The sequence below is a fragment of the Dipodomys merriami genome, unplaced genomic scaffold, assembly GCF_024711535.1.
Source record: "Dipodomys merriami isolate MVZ:Mamm:240054 unplaced genomic scaffold, mDipMer1.0.p SCAF_100, whole genome shotgun sequence".
In the NCBI taxonomy this organism is placed as follows: Eukaryota; Metazoa; Chordata; class Mammalia; order Rodentia; family Heteromyidae; genus Dipodomys; species Dipodomys merriami.
The window spans coordinates 1,232,569-1,242,373 of NW_027202272.1; positions in this window are offsets into that span (position 1 = coordinate 1,232,569).

Below are 9,805 nucleotides of genomic sequence, written 5' to 3' on the forward strand. Positions count from 1 at the left end.
TTCCAGGATCGGCTTTGGTTCTGGAGGCTGCACCCCAGTCTAGTGTGATGGAAGCTGAGACAGAGCATCACGATCTGAGTTCAAGCCACGTGCATGGCCAAAAACAAACAAAAAAATTAAATTAAAAAAATAAAACAATTAAAAATTTTAACAATTACTATGTTTTAACAAACAATTATTTTTCTCCCTGTTTTGCAATTTGTGCCATTTTTTCTGCCAGGCCTGGGATTTTAACTCAAGGTCTGGGTAAATAGGCATCACTGCCGGGCTAGGGGAATCACACCATACTTGAAGTGAAGAAAGTCAGGCTTGTTCTCTAGGCCTGAATTCAAGCCTCAGTCCTGCAAAACATACTCCTTATATACATTTTAGTTACATTTTAAAGACAGGATTTATACTTCCATATAGTCAGACAATATCATATTTGGTATGGTTATTCATTTCATTTCTTGTTTTATTCATTTATTTACCATTTATTTTATTGACTCTGATGACACATGTACCTTTTTTCCATTGTTTACTTCCTATCACATAGCATCTAGATTTGTAGATGTGTTCACTATCATGCCTGACACCCAGGACTCTCCCAGAAAAGGAAAACATGTGTCACACTCGGCTTCTTACTCCAAGATTAAATTTTTGGCAGTGCTGGGAACCGAACTCAAGGCCTAGCAGGCCCAATTCATGAATAGGTAAGGGTGAAGACCGCAGCCTCTAGCCAATGAAGCTGTGAGGTGGTTCCCAGGTGCTGAGATGGAGCCCCAAGTTTGGCCAAAACTGTGATACATGGATTGGCAAATGGTGGTAAACAATTAATACATATTGGTAAAGAGTGGCAGAGCCATCTATCTGACTGAATGATGCCTACTACATTCCTACCAACTCTTAGGTATTTATTATACTGCCTTTGAAGTAATATTATTCTTTTCATGCTTAATAAACTATCAATTAAAATGAATCAGCATCCTAGAATTATTACATCCACTTTTAGACTCGACTGATGCACGAACTACTCTTTCAATCAGTATTTCTATGCATAGGAATGAGTCTCTTGTGATGTCCTGCCATTGGTAGGTGTCAGGACTTAGATTTTTAACCCAGGGCCTATGTTGGCAGATTTTGCCTATGGCTCCCTGATGGCCCACTAGCCTTCAGGAATAGCAATATAGCTCCAATTTGCAGCCATGTCATTCAGACTTAGGATGGTCACCCTGCAAAGAAAAAAATAATGTAAAACCACCAGTCCTCTGCAGGTCGAAACTTTTTGTGCTGTCCGACTTTTTTTTTTTCTTCCTGCAAGCTCTTTGGGCCTAGGATCCCAAGATTGACTATGGCTGAGAGGCTGCAGCCCAGTCTAAGGCAATCGAAGCACAGGTAGAGTTGCCACGGCCTGAGTTCAAGCTCCATGGTTGGCAAAAAGAAAAAGAATAAATAAAAAAATTAATTATTTATTTAACTAAATTGAAAAACAACCCCGTGGTTTGGAATTTCTGCCACTTTTCTTTCCTAGCCTGGGATTTGAACTCAGGATCTTGGTACATCTGTAGAAATGTGAGGGAAAGTGCAGAGTTTCTAATACTTGAGTTGAAATCCTGTGCCAAGCCAAAAACAAAAAATTAAGTCACTGACCTCAGCTGGGGGTGGGGGCATAGCTGTGAAGGTGGGAGGGAAGGGATGGCAAAGGGAAAACAAAGGAGGAGGCAACAATGCTCAATAGTAAATGTACTCATTACTTTGCTCATGTAACTGTAACCCCTCTATACAACATTTTTACAACAAAAAATGTACAAAAAGGAAACATTTTAGAGCTCGGAGAAGCACTTTGCAGGTAAGGGAAGGATGTCTGAATAGATATACAAAATTATACACTGCTGTTTTTAAAATGTTCAGTATGGAACTGAATAAACATAACTGCTTCCATTAAAAATAATTAAGTCACTGTCTTGGAACTGGGGCTAGTATTCTGCCACTGCTGGGATTTGATCTCACCATCCGGGTAACTCTTTTGCATCGTAGGTGAAGGGGAAGCTCAGTGTCCTTGAGGAAAAGAAATTCAGGGTAGTGTTCCCAGGGCCTGGGAAATAATATTTATGTACATGTGTAATATATGTTATATATTATATGTGTATGTTTAATACAAGCTATGATTTTTTATTATTGATCTTGTATTTCTTTATTTCTATATTTTATTCATTTACTTATTGTTTATTGTATTAGTATTATTATACACATAATATTTATTACATTTTGCACATCTATTATAGAATTATATACAATAATTTAGGACATTGACTCATTTTTCATTAATATTTTATTAAGTGTTGAAACATGATGCATAATTAAATGGAGGCAATTGTCACAGTCTTCATATGTTTAGAGTCTTTCCCAAATATAGTATTTGTCTTGTTTATTTTTAACACCTTCCTATAGGGATTTATTTAAATGATTTATACTCAAAAGCCTTTCCTTGATGATTGGCAAGTTGAGACATAAAATTTTAAGGGTGGGACTGGGAATGTGGCTTAGTGGTAGAGAGTTGCTCAGCATGCATGAATACCAGGGTTTGAATCCTCAGTGCCACATACTCAGAAAAAGCCAGAAGCTGGGGAGTGCTCAAGTGGTAGAGCACTAGCCTTGAGAAAAAGAAGCACGGAGACAGTACCCAGGCCGTAAGTTCAAGCCCCAGCACTGGCAAAAACAATACGTCAGATGCAAGTGGCCCACACCTGGAACCCTATCTTCTCAGGAGGCTGAGATCTGAAGACCACAGTTCAAAGACAGCCTAGGCAAGGAAAGCCTGTTAGCCTCATCACCAATGAACCACCAAAAGGCCTTATGTGGCGCTGTGGCTCAAGTGGTAGTTTTCCTTGAGATGAAGGGCTCAGGGACAGTGCCCAGGCTTGAGTTTGAGACCCACAATGGGAAAAAAGTGAGGGTTAATCAAAGCACTTTTCCTATTTGCTAATTAGGAGAACATTCTCTGGAAAATGAATGCTGATGTACACCAGAATTGGAGTCAGAGCTTAAGGTTCAAGTGTAGCAGATCCATATGCCCAGCCTCTCAGACTCTAGCATTATAACCTTTTCTCCTACAGAGTTCTGAATGGTCCATTGTTGAAAGGCTTAATATGCTCCCCAAGCCCTTTGTGATAAGTAGTTGACTTGTATTGTCAATGTCATTACACTTCTGACCTAGCAAGCACCAGTAGCCAGGGCCCATCACCCTACCTCAGGAGGCTGAGGTCTGAGGATCACAGGGTGAACCAGCCAGGTCAGGAAAATCTATGACACTCTGACTTCCACTTCTGAAAGGGCAGATGTTCAAGAGCTTCCTGGGTTTCCCTTGGTGATGAGAAGTTACTTGTACTTGAGTTGAACTCAAGGCCTAGGCATTGTCTCTACCAATCTACTACTTGAGCTACAGCACCAATTCTGGCTTTTTCTGTGCATGTGCTACAGAGGGATGGAACCCAGGGCTTCTTGCATGCTAGGCACTAATACACATTCCCAGCCCTCACATCTTTTTCTTAATGGTAGTTTCTACATATGTATGCGACCATTTTACATTCCCCAAGTTTAATTTTCTGAATACAGGTTATTTCAAAAGCCCTGATCTTCTCTTCCCCTGCTTGATTTGTGACTGTTCCTGCCTTGGCTTCATAATAATATGTAAATAAAGGCTGCTGAGATCTTAAGTGTGTATCATATGAGGACACAGGCCTGGAACTCTGGAAGAGAAAAGCCATGGGCATAAAAAGAAGAGAATAATGCAGTATGTGCAACAAACCTATCTGAAAAATAAATCTGTACATAAAAGAAGCATTACATACAATCTGTTTGCACTCGGGGAGGTAATATACACACATAAGTAGGTAGGACAATGATACATACACTTGGTCTTCTCTTTTTGAATTTTTTTGGTGGTCATCCCAGGGCTTAAACTTAGGGCCCTATGTTTTCCTCAGCAGTTTTGCTCAAGGCTGAGACTCTACCACTGCCACAGCTCCACTTCCAGCCATCTGGGTTAATTGGACATAAGCGCCTGCCAGGCTTTCCTGCCTAGTCAGGCTTGTATCTCCTGCTCGGCTTTCTTTCTCAAAGCGGGAGCTCTACCCTCTGGGCCACTGAAACACCTCTGGTTTTCTGGTGGTTTATTGGAAATAAGAGTCTCACAGACTTTCCTGCTGGAGAGGGCTTTGAACAGAGATCTCCTGAGGAGACTTTAAGTGGCTTTCCCCAGGATTTGCCGAGGATCTGCTCCACAAAAACCCTTAGTCTAAATCTCGACAGGTACTAGAGAAAAATGGAAACATGAAGATGCTTCTAGTGTGTTCTAGATACTTAAGGTTGGAGACACAAAACACTCATAAGTATTAGATAAATTTATAGGCCTAAGGAGCAATTCAGAGAGTATGAGGATCACTCCAGCTTTTGGTCCTCTAGTCCTGAGACAGTAAATTCACGGCAGCTCAATGCTTAGTGACTGAACTGGCATGTCCTGTAGACATTTGCTGCCAAAATCATGTGACACTCATTTCTCACTTTTGGCTTCAAACCTGTGACGAGAGGAGAAGAGGAGGAGAGAAAAATCCTTCTCAGAGAAAGAACATTGGGTAGTTTACTTATAAATTCAAAGCATTGGATTGATGCTGTTAAGTAGTCAGATTGTCCAGATTAAAAAATGAAGAAGAAAATAAATGCAGGTGCCAGTGGCTGCTGACTGTAATCCCAGCTCCTCAGGAGGCTGAGATGTAGAGAATCTGAGTTTGAATCCAGCAAGCATAGGAAAGTCCATGACATTGTTATTTGGCTGCTGACTGTAATCCCAGCTCCTCAGGAGGCTGAGATGTAGAGAATCTGAGTTTGAATCCAGCAAGCATAGGAAAGTCCATGACATTGTTATTTCTAAGAGATCACAGAAAACCCAGAAGTGGGGCTGTGGCTCAAGGTTAATGCAATACCCTTGAGCAAAAGTAACTCAGGGACAAGGCCTATGCTCATAGTTCAACCCCAGGACCTGGTTCCATGTCTTTGTGTATGTGTGGATGTATTCCCATAGGTGAAGCTCCAGAGTAGCTATGATGAAAGACACCAAGCTAGAAAATTTGTTTTCAATACAATGATTTCATAACACAGAGACTGCTTTCATGACAGTGCATGTTCCTGGGCTCCCCTCACAGTTCCCAGTGCAGCTTCAGGGTTTCTCTGCCTCCCAGGCCTGCTGGAAGAAGTCTCTCTCATTGTCTGGACCGGCAGACAAAAGTCCTCAGTCCTGTACAGGTGTGTAACAAGCAACTCCATATGGGCCAATTAGTGAGGATGAGTGTGGATGGGCTCTGAAGGTCAGGACAAAATGTCCTCTTTGTACTCCAAGCTATCTCTTTCCCCAGTGCTCCTTGTGAGAGGACGCCTTCATTTGTGCCACCTCCTGTGGCAGGCCAAGTTCCCAGCACTTATCCTGCCTTTGTGAGACTATATTCTCGTGTTCAGATACAGTGCTCAATATAATTCAGGCATCCTTCTGGCAGATAACTAGGGCACTTAACTCAAGAAATGTTTCATTGAGGGTGATGATGGGCCTATGATGCCTCTGCTAGGTTTCTGGAAGCTTTGGAAATCCAAGCACATGTCTGATCTCACCATGCTTCCTGTCATCTAGGACTGCTGAAGCACATTAGGTTTAGAAACCTTTGACTTCTCCTTGTTGAGCCCTATGTGGCAATGTTTGGGGGTTGAACACAGGGCCTGGATGCTGACCATGAGCTCAGCACAGGAGCCCAGTGCTTTACCATTTTGTGTCACAGCTTTACTTCTGGTCTGTGTGTGTGTGTGTGTGCGCGCGCGCGCGTGCATGCGTGTGCACACATACACCAGTCCTGGAGTTTGAACTCAGGACCTGTGCACTGTACCTAATTTCTCTTGTACAAGAATAGCCCTCTCCCACTTGAGCCACAGAGTCACTTCAAGCTTTTTTCTAGTGATGTTTTCCTGAGAAATCAAGTCCAGGGTTTCATAGATGCAAAGCATTCTATCCCTAAGGCACATTCCCAGCCCTCTACTTCAGGTTATTTATTCATGCCATTTTTTCTGCCAGTCCTGGGATTTGAACTTAGGTCCTAGGTACATCTACAGCACTGTGGGAAAAGGGGAAGCACACCGTGCTGGTAGACAAGAAAGTTAGGCCTGTTCCCAGGGCCTGAACTCAAGTCCTAGATCTTGCAAAAATAATATTCGTATGCTTTTTAAATACAGGATTCATATTTACATACCCATGTTTACTGCATATTGCACTTAGTGTGGTTATTCATTTTATTTTGTGTTTTATTTATTTCTTATGTATTTTAGTGAGTGTGATTACACACATAACCTTTTTTACATCTTATTACATAGGACATAGATTTGCCAATGTACTATACATCATTCCTGAGACCCATGACTTTCACCGATAAGAAAAACAAATGGGATATTTGGCTTCTTCCACCAGAATTACTTAAGTTTTTGGTAGTTCTGTGATTTGAACTCAGGGCCTAGAAAGCCCACTTCATGAATGGGGAGTGGGTCAGTATTAGTACACCAGCTTGAAACAAATGAAGTTGTCGGGCAAATTTGTCCCTAGGAGTGGCCAATATATAAACAAATAGATGTGTAAAATGCAGTATGTGTTTATTTACATATATATGCATCTATAAACATATACAGAGGGAGACAGACATTTATGTAGATTCTAGTGTATAACTCTATGTAAAGAATGATGTCTATATCTTACTTTTGTATATTCTATTACTACTAATTATTCGGTCTAAAAATATTCCTCCATTAATTAATCACGGTTGAAGACTTAATAAAGTATTAATTAAATTAATCAATTACCTATATTTAATGCATACAATCTTACATTAGAAAGACTAGTTAATTAGTAATTCAATTAGTATATTTCAAACATTCTATTAGTGTTCCTAGAGATAAGAACCAGTTTCCAAGGACCTTCATTATGTGTATGTGGCAGTCCTAGGATTGAAGTCAGGGCCCACGTGTCTGGGTTAACCTCAGGCTTCACTGACAGCCCACCAGCCTCAGCCATGCAAAGTCATGTACAATTTTCAAGCCAAGTCAGTGAGACCCAGGATGGTCACTGTGCAAAAGAAACAAAGGTAAAACTGTTGTGGGAAACTTTCTGGTTTTTCCTCTTCCATTTTGGTCTGTTTGTTTATTTGTTGGCCAGTGCTGGGAGTTGAAATTGAGTCCTAGGATCCCTGGATGATCTGTGGGTGTAAAAGCTGCACCCCAGCCTAGAGTAATCAAGGATGAGGCAGACTTGTGACGACCTGAGTTCAAGCCCTCTGCCTGCCCCCTCACAAAAAATTAAGGTTCTGGCTTGGAATTTGGGACATTTTATATGCCATACCTAGGATTTGAAATCAGGGCCTGGGTAACTCTGTTTTGCTGTGGGTGAAGTGGAAGCTCACCCTCCTTGAATAAAAAAAAAAAAGTCAAGGGCATTTCCCAGGGAATGAATTCTAGCCCAAGGACTGGCAAAATAATATTTATATACATTTATAATGTACATCATATATATGTATTTGCATAGGTATTACATATTGTACTTAGGAAACCATATTTTCACAAACAACAGAACAGGTCAACATTGGCTGCTTAATCCACGTATTGTCTTTGGCACTCACTGCTGGGTTTTGAACTCAGGGCTTGGAATGCCCAATTCATCAAGGGATCAATGTAAGCACAGCATTTTCAAACAAATACATTGCCAGTGAGTTCCCAGGACCTAAGTTTAACCTCCAGAGGTGGCCAATATATAAATAGATAGATGTATAAATTTCTGCAAATACATATATATGCATAGAGAGTGAGAAAGAAGGAGAGAGACATGTATATGTATATTACAGTGTATGTTTAAATATATAAATATATTTATAGAATGTGAGATGTCTATATATCATTAAATTACATGTAATATATTACTAATAATTATTAGGTATTATATTACACCTTCATTTAATGATGTATCATGGTTGAAGGTACAATAAAGTGCTTCCTTTTGCAAAATGAGCTGAGGGACAATGTCTAAGCTCACAGTTCAAGCCTCAGGACCTGTACCCAAAAAAAAAAAAAAATAGAGCCAGTAACTCCATGTGTCTGTGTATGTGTGAATGTATTTCTATTGGTGAACATCCAGAGTCGCTGTGAAGAAAGGCACCCAGCTAGGAAATTTTCTTTGCATAGAATGATTTCATAGCACAGAGGGTGCTTTCAAGACAGTGTATGTTCCAGGAAACCCCTCCCTGTTCCCAGTGAAGCCTGAGGGTTTCTCCACACTCCAGGTTGCTGGAGGAAGTCTGCCTCATTGTTGGAACAGGCAGACAAAAGGTCTAACTCCTATACAGCTCTGTAACAACTCTACCTGGGCCAACTAGTGATGATGAGTGTGGGCAGACTCTGAAGACCAGGAGAAAAAAGCCTCTTTGTACCCCAAGATATCTCTCTCCCCAATGCTCTGTTGTGACAGGAAACCTTCATTTGTGCCACCTCCTGTGGCAGGCCAAGTTCCCTGCACTTATCCTGTCTTTGTTAGACTATGTTCCAGTGTTGAAACAAACTGCTACAATTAATTCAAGATTCCTTCTGGCAGACAACAACTAGGGAGCTGAACCTAATGCAATAATTCATTATTGGCAACGGTGCCTACCTAGGTTTTCAGAAGCTTGCTACATCTAAGCACATTTGCAAAATCACAATGTTCCCTGTTATGTAGGGCTGGTGGAGCTCATCAGGTTTGGAAACCTTTGACCTCTCCTAGCTGGGCCTTGGGTTGCTAGGTTTCCTGGTTGAACACAGGGCCTGAGTACTGACCATGAGCTCAGAACAGAAGCTCACTGTGTAATAGGAAGACACTTACTCAGGCAGGCAAACCCGCCTAGTCATCTGAAGTGACAGGGCCAACTGCAAGAAAGTTGTTAACAAAGAAGCAACTTTATTGAGAAGTTTCCTACACTGACCGGCCAGGGCCACAGCACAGGCTCAGGATCTGATACTGCCACCCTGAGCAGCCCCCATTCTTTGGTTTTTAAAGGCAAAATCCATGAGGTCGAGCCTGGTCATGCACAGGTGACCAATGGGATTATACCAAACGAAAGATTGCATGGTCATACCAGACCACACACAGGTGGCTAATAGGCAGAGTTTACTGTAACCATGTGTGAAAGGCAGGGATTACCACCATAAGCATGTGGTGTCATAGAGTTTGAGCCAGATTACAACCATCTGTTTTATGGGTCAGTCTTTAACTCAACAATCAAGGTGAGTTAGGTTGTTAAGGAGAGGGGGACCTAAAGGCATTATTTTCATTCCAGGAACAGGGCTGGTTGGAGCCAAAGTCTAGTTAACCTTGTTTAAAGTTTTTTTTTCTAAAATCCCTAAAAAAAAGGCAAAGCCTGGAAAGAAGCTGTACCAGATCAAGTCTCCTCTAAGGACCTATTTCCCAGTGCTTTACCCTATGATGTCACAGTTTCACTTCTGGTATCTGGGGGGTGGGGCGGCGGGGGGTAATTTGTGTCCATATACCACTCCTGGAGCTTGAACTCAGGAACCGCGCGCTGTACCTGAGTTTCTCCTGTACAAGGATGCAGTCTACCACTTGAGCCACAGAGCCAGTTCAGGTTTTTTTTCTAGTGATATGTCACTGAGGATTCAAAGCCAGGGTTTCATACATGCAAAGCACTCTACCCTTAAGACCCAATCCCAGCACTGCACTTCAGGTTTCTTTCTTTCTTTTCTTGTAAGTTGGAGG